This window comes from Anomaloglossus baeobatrachus, assembly GCF_048569485.1.
Source record: "Anomaloglossus baeobatrachus isolate aAnoBae1 chromosome 11 unlocalized genomic scaffold, aAnoBae1.hap1 SUPER_11_unloc_1, whole genome shotgun sequence".
In the NCBI taxonomy this organism is placed as follows: Eukaryota; Metazoa; Chordata; class Amphibia; order Anura; family Aromobatidae; genus Anomaloglossus; species Anomaloglossus baeobatrachus.
Window position 1 is genome coordinate 584,886 of NW_027441825.1, and position 6,520 is coordinate 591,405.

The following is a 6,520-nucleotide window of genomic DNA, read 5'->3' on the forward strand; positions in this document are numbered from 1 at the left end:
TTTTAACACATAATGTCTGGATAGGGGGTGCTTAGTACATTTATTTTTAACACTTCTAATGTGCTCACCCACCCTTTTCCATAGGGGTCTAATAGTTCTCTCAATGTATTTTTTCTGACAGGGACATTGAATTCAATATACTACTCCCTTTGATTGACATGTAATAAATTCTCTAATCATGACTTCTGACTGCCCCTGTAAGAAGAATTTCCGTGAAATATTTTTTGTATTCTTACATACTATACAGCTTTTGCATGGAAAAAAAACCTTTCAGGCCAAATAATCCTCCCTTATTAGGTGCTGTAAGATTACGTATGGTGGGTGCCACTAAATTGCCAATATTGTTTGCCTTCCTATATATGAATATAACGTCGCAAACTTGTACATAAATATTGTACAACTTAAAACTTGTAAGTTAGCCAGGGGTGGTATAGTACATCTTTCATTGTATAAGTCTAAATTATTAACCAAACAAAATATATGCCACCGGCCGGGGCATTACATTAGACTGGTAAAACTAAATCAATGTGAATATTGTATCACCTCGAAGTTAATTGGTTATACAAAAGAATTTTATTCTCATTACTTTCATTTTTTATTTTATGTGGTCCTTGTTTTATGTGGTCCTTGGTTTTAGTAATAATCAGTGTATTGTATATTATCAAATACTCTGTCTTGAAACAAGGATAGCAACAAATTTTTTATTTGTGGTCTATTAATAAAATTATAAAAACCCATCTAGCGCTGGTTTATTGTGGATTTTTACTTAAAATCCTTTACACAGTTTATTAAAGGCTACTTTAGACACTGCGATATCGGTCCCGATATCGCTAGTGTGGATACCCGCCCCCATCTGTTGCGCGACACGGGCAAATCGCTGCCCATGCTGCACAACACCGACCAGACCCGTCACACATACTTACCTGCCCGGCGACGTCGCTGTGACCGGCGAACCGCCTCCTTTCTAAGGGGGCGGTCCGTGCGGCGTCACAGCGACGTCACTGAGCGACCGCCCAATAGCAGCGGAGGGGCGGAGATGAGTGGCCGGAACATCCCGCCCACCTCCTTCCTTCCTCATAGCGGCTGGGAGGCAGGTAAGGAGAGGTTCCTCGTTTCTGCGGTGTCACACGGAGCGATGTGTGCTGCCGCAGGAGCGACGAACTACATCGTTACTGCTGCAGTAACGATAATCGAGAATGGAGACCCATGTCACCGATGAGCGATTTTGCACGTTTTTGCAGCGATGCAAAATCGCTCATCGGTGTCACACGCAGCAACATCGCTAATGCGGCCGGATGTGCGTCACAAATTCCGTGACCCCAACGACTCCGCATTAGCGATGTCGCAGCGTGTAAAGCCCCCTTTAGTGGGAGTGGTGTACAGGGTCTTAGCAGTAAAGAGTATTCCATATTTCTGCCAGATACCCACAGAGATATTGAAATCTGAAAAAAGAGACTTCTGCTCATTGAAGGTAAGAACTGCTCACATAGCGTTCAACTCCACAGCAAACGAGTGCTCTAGCACTGGCATCTCAGCAGGGATATTCCCCTACTACACATGTGTGTCTGGGTCCCTGTGACAGTTTACAGGACATAACTCAGGGCACCTAGACAGAAGGCAGAGGGACTACTTTCTATTTCTGGTGTAGAGCTTAGTACAATATATATATATATACTATTACATGTGACACATGTACCTTGTATTACCATTATTCGCTGTATATGAACCCCTTTTCTCCGGGCATTATTTGTCTATAGCATTTTTCACGAACCTGAGGCAACTGAGAACCCTTCAGTGAAGGAATTCCACTAACCCTCACAATACCAACCAGGGGCCTCCCTGCAGTAACTCAGGTAGTTGTACCCATTCTCTTTCCGCATTCTATGTGTTCTTCTTCTTTCTTCTTTTTTTTCTTTTTTCTTCTTTTTATTTCTATCATGTAGTTCAGGGGTTTATAGATATATGTCCTGCATCTCATATTTCCTTTAGTGGTGCTTCTTACCCATTCTCATATCATTTACCCTAGTATTTCATGATCCTGAGGCGACTGAGAACCCTTTAATAAAGGAATCCTTTTTCATTTGAATTGTCAAGTGATACTTACCAGTGACTATCACATAATGTTACAGGTAGTTGCATTTTCTTCCTCTTCTTTCTCTCCTTTCTTCTTTGTCACACGGTCCATTGTGTTATAGCCCACGTGTCATGATAACACTTGTACCATCTTTTCATTTAGATTCCACCTACAATTATTTACCGATTCCAGTTCTGAAATAGGCTTTCATGATCTACTCACTAGAATTCTCAAGTGCATAAGGTACTGAGACATATACATGTTCACACCATTATAAAGAACAAAGTATAAACATTGAGGTTTTTCTCACACCCATGTTCCTGTGTTCTTTGATATGATATGTGTTCATTTCCTTCACTATATAGGATTGCAAGTTTTCCATTTGTACCTTAATGGCAATGACGCTATACAATTGAACACATATCATCCTGTTATCCATATAGGTGTGTATTTACCTGCTTGACTATTTTTGGTTGTTTGATCCAGAATGTTTCTCCAGATAGGTCATGTGGAAATTTTCTTTCCTCAGTACAAATGTTTTCACTATGGCTTTGGAAAAATTTTTTGTATGTGCATCATGGTCATTTGACCCATTGTACTCTCAAGTAGCAATATATTGTACTGTTATGTTGTACTATGTACTAATTACGTGTTTATATGGTTTTGTAACCCTTTATGATCTTAGATAACTTTATCCTTGATAAAGACCTAAAAACAAGGTCGAAACGTTGGATGAATTATCCTTTTGCACAAATAAAGAATTTTCAGCATTCCAAGAGTTCTTTTCTTACGTTATTGATCACTATAGTGTGCCAGAGCTATTTCTATTGAATTGACTGTTATTTTTTCTGAGCACCTGCTATATACACAGTGACCCAGACATATTCAAGTTTCATTCAGAAGGCAGAGGGAAGCCTTAGCAGCTGAGCCTATATCTTGGCTTGTGAGCATTAGAACAGGCCGGCGATTACAGGATAACATGAAAAATGTCCAGCTTGCATTATGACTAGAACATGACAATATCCTTTTAAGTACTAACCTATGATGCGTTCCTAAGCAGTTGATGTTATATGTTCTACATTTCATTTTCTGCATACTTTACAAGTAGTAGAATTTGCTTTGATATAGGCAACTGGATTTTCACAATGAAAAGGCAAAGGATAACGCCCGAAAAAGACGCCATACATTATGTCAGTGCCATCACTGACAAACCTGGATTGACCATGAAATACATCAATCCCCTTAAAGGTAAGTTAAAACAAGTTTTAACTAAATTGCCTTAATATTGTCATGCATTAGAATGACTGTCTTAGGTAATGATAAATATTTTCTACAGGAAGAGGAGTGTTTGCTGAAACTGAAATCGAAAAAGGGAGTTTTGTTGCAGAATATCGAGGCGAGCTCACGTATGCACTTACGATGGTAGACAACTACTCGAGATTTATGGTTGTGGTACAAGTCAAAGATCTAATGGCCCATACTGCAGCGAAGGTCTTCCAAGCACACTTATGCAGACCTCATGGCTACTCAGAGAGAGTCCTCACAGATCAAGGCACAGCCTTTGAAGCGGAAATCTTCAAGGACTTCTGCAGCTTTTACCGATGCAGGAAGATGCGCACTACACCCTACCATGCTCAAACCAATGGTTATCAACCTGCTCAGGACTTTACCCCATATTCCAGATGTGGCCTTACAAGTGATTTATAGAGGGGTAACAATACGTTGGGCTCACCGGATCTAATCTCCCTTTTTATACACCCTAAAATCTTGTTTGCTTTAGAATAAACAATAACATCATAAAGGTATAGCAGTACCGTTTCAAAGTTTCGGTGTCCCAAGCAGCATTCCATCAGCCTCTGGAAGGTTCCTGGCAAATTGCACAGCTTGAAGGGCATGCTTTTGAACTCGCAGAGACCCATCGGGGTGGCAAAGGCGGTCTTCTCCCGGTCTGCCTCAGCAACGGACACTTGCCAATAGCGACTAGTGAGATCAAGGGTAGAAAAATAATTTGCAGTTCTCAATGCAGCTAGCTATTCCTCAATACAGGGGAGTGGTGCTGTCCTTCTTCTTTAACAGGACCAACGGAGCTGCCCAGAGGCTACAACTGTCACGGATAACCCCAGCCTCCTTCATGTTGCTCAACATGTCCTTGGTACACTGGTAATGTGCAGGTAGTTTTGGCTTATATCTCTCTTTGATGGGTGGGTGTGCACTTGTGGGGATGTAGTGTTTGACCCCTTTTATTCTTCAAAAGTCTAGCGGATGTTTGCTGAAGACTTGCTCGTATTCTTGCACTAGCCTGTAGACCCCCTTCTTGTGATGTGAAGGTGTGGAGTCAGTGCCTACGTGTAATTCCTTACACCACTCCTCTGGCTGACTTGGTGAGCTGTCACTGAATGGGTGGGCTGAAGCAATGGTGGATGCTGCTGTTTGGATAGCATGTGTATCTACTGAGAACAGCTTATCAATGGTGGCAAATCGGAGCAGCTTAATCTCTTGCTCTCCGCAGTTCAACACTCTCATGGGCACTCTTCCCTTCCATATTAATGAATAAAACTATGATGTAAATAGCATATAGATACCCCACAAATGCAGATAAAAGTAGGTTATGGGAAAAGGGGGAAGAGAGAAACAGGAAAATAGTGGAATAAAGTATACCTTCCAGGTGGGAGAGGAAATGGCAGCACAGCCAGTGGAGGTGAAGCAAGGGGAGCCTGCAACTAAAGAGTTGAGAGCGTTATAACATGGTGACTGAGCCTGATTGTAACGGGAGCATAGAGGTGCCGATCCTGTCTTACCTGCGTTGGTGTAGAAGTGGGTGTCCTGTGGTGGAGTCAGCTATGTGCAGTGGTGGCCGTGGGTTCTTTTATGTGCGACCGTAGTAATAGCTGCGCCCACTTCCTGTATGGGAGTGGAATGCAGTGAGGGTAATGGAACGCACGCCTGCGCATTTGTGTTTAACGTCGCGCATGTGCAGAACGGAGAAAAGGCTGCGCTCACTTCCTAATGAAAGGGAGTGAGACGCATCTGGGAAGGGAAGGGAAAAGATTAGGGTTTGGGGATGATGAAAGGGCTTTCTACGGGCAAGGATGGCAAAGGGTGGCAGTGACGGAAAGTCAGGCAGCCTGTCCTGTCCTGTCCTGTCCGTCCGTCTTTTTGTATCATGAATTGGAAAGACTGCAAGGGGGAGGGGAGGTGCTTGTGTCCAAAAGGAGGAGTTATTCAGATTCATTGCAGTGGGCGGCGGCTGCAAAAAGCACCATTCTTCTTGTTTTTGCTCTGCAAAACAGCCTTTTCAAGGGTTGGCTTGGGTGACAAAATGTCTTCTGTAGGCGTGGGTTTGTCTCCCTCTCCCTAAGATGTGTCCGGTATAGGCCAGGGTGCCACTCAAGGCCGTAACCAATTCGGGTTATAGCTTCTCGGCCTTTTGGCTAAGATCAAGTGTAGTTTCGGAGGACGCTACCTTGGTCGGTACTGGAAGATGCCTGGGATTGCACGTCTGCCGGCCTTGAGGAAGTGTGTGCGCCTTCTGGTGACACATAGCCCTCTTGTGCCTGGACGGTTCCCAGGCAACGGGAGGCGATCACCTTTGTTATTTTGAAGTCCTACTGATAAACAGAAAAAAAAAAATTAAATCTGTTCTTATCAGTTTAATATCTGATACGTCCCCTCTCTGGGGACCATATATTAAATGGATTTTTAGAACAAGGAGATGGAAAAAATCTTGCTCTGTCCACTCCACGCATTGACCTGGTATTGCAGTACCTCCAGGACCGGTGCACCCCTTCTTAACCCAGTTTCCAAAAGCAGAACTCAATTCACCTGATTCAAATGAGCCCCATTAGTGAATTGAAAGAAAGCAAAAACTTTATATGCACCTCAATTTGGCCAATTCACTTTTCACACTTTCACCCTTTTTTTTATCTTTCACACCTTTTACTTGCTTTATTGATGCAAAAAGCTGTGCCAAATAGCAAACTCATCTCCACTCAACTTGACCAACTCTGCTATGTCCCGTGCAGTATCTTATTCTCAGTCTTATCTAGATCATTTGCAATTGAATAGAATAGATCCCTTTTGGCTGCTTATGACTGTGTAAAATATGTAGTTTTACTGGGCTGGGATGAGAGAATCCATTGAAGCATGGTGTAGGGATTGTGGTTCCTGTGTGCTAAGAAGAGAGGCTGGCACCAGCCAGAAAGCCCCATTGCAGCCAATAATCACTTAATAACTTTTTCAACTTGTCATCATATGGGAGGCCTTCCATTCCTTGTAGTAGTCTAGTTGCCCACCTTTGAACTGACTCTAACTTCTGAATGTCCTTTTTAAAATGTGGAGCCCAAAACTGGTTCCCATATTCCAGATGTAGCCTTACAAGTGATTTATAGAGGTGTAACAATACGTTGGGATCACGGGATCTAATCTCCCTTTTTATACACCCTAAAA

At 42.7% G+C, this 6,520-nt stretch overlaps 1 pseudogene; it reads left to right on the plus strand.

Annotated features, from left to right (window-relative positions):
* Nucleotides 1-5,656: 5,656 nt before the first annotated feature.
* On the plus strand, nucleotides 5,657-5,861 carry LOC142260366 (U2 spliceosomal RNA; annotated as a pseudogene).
* Nucleotides 5,862-6,520: the final 659 nt, after the last annotated feature.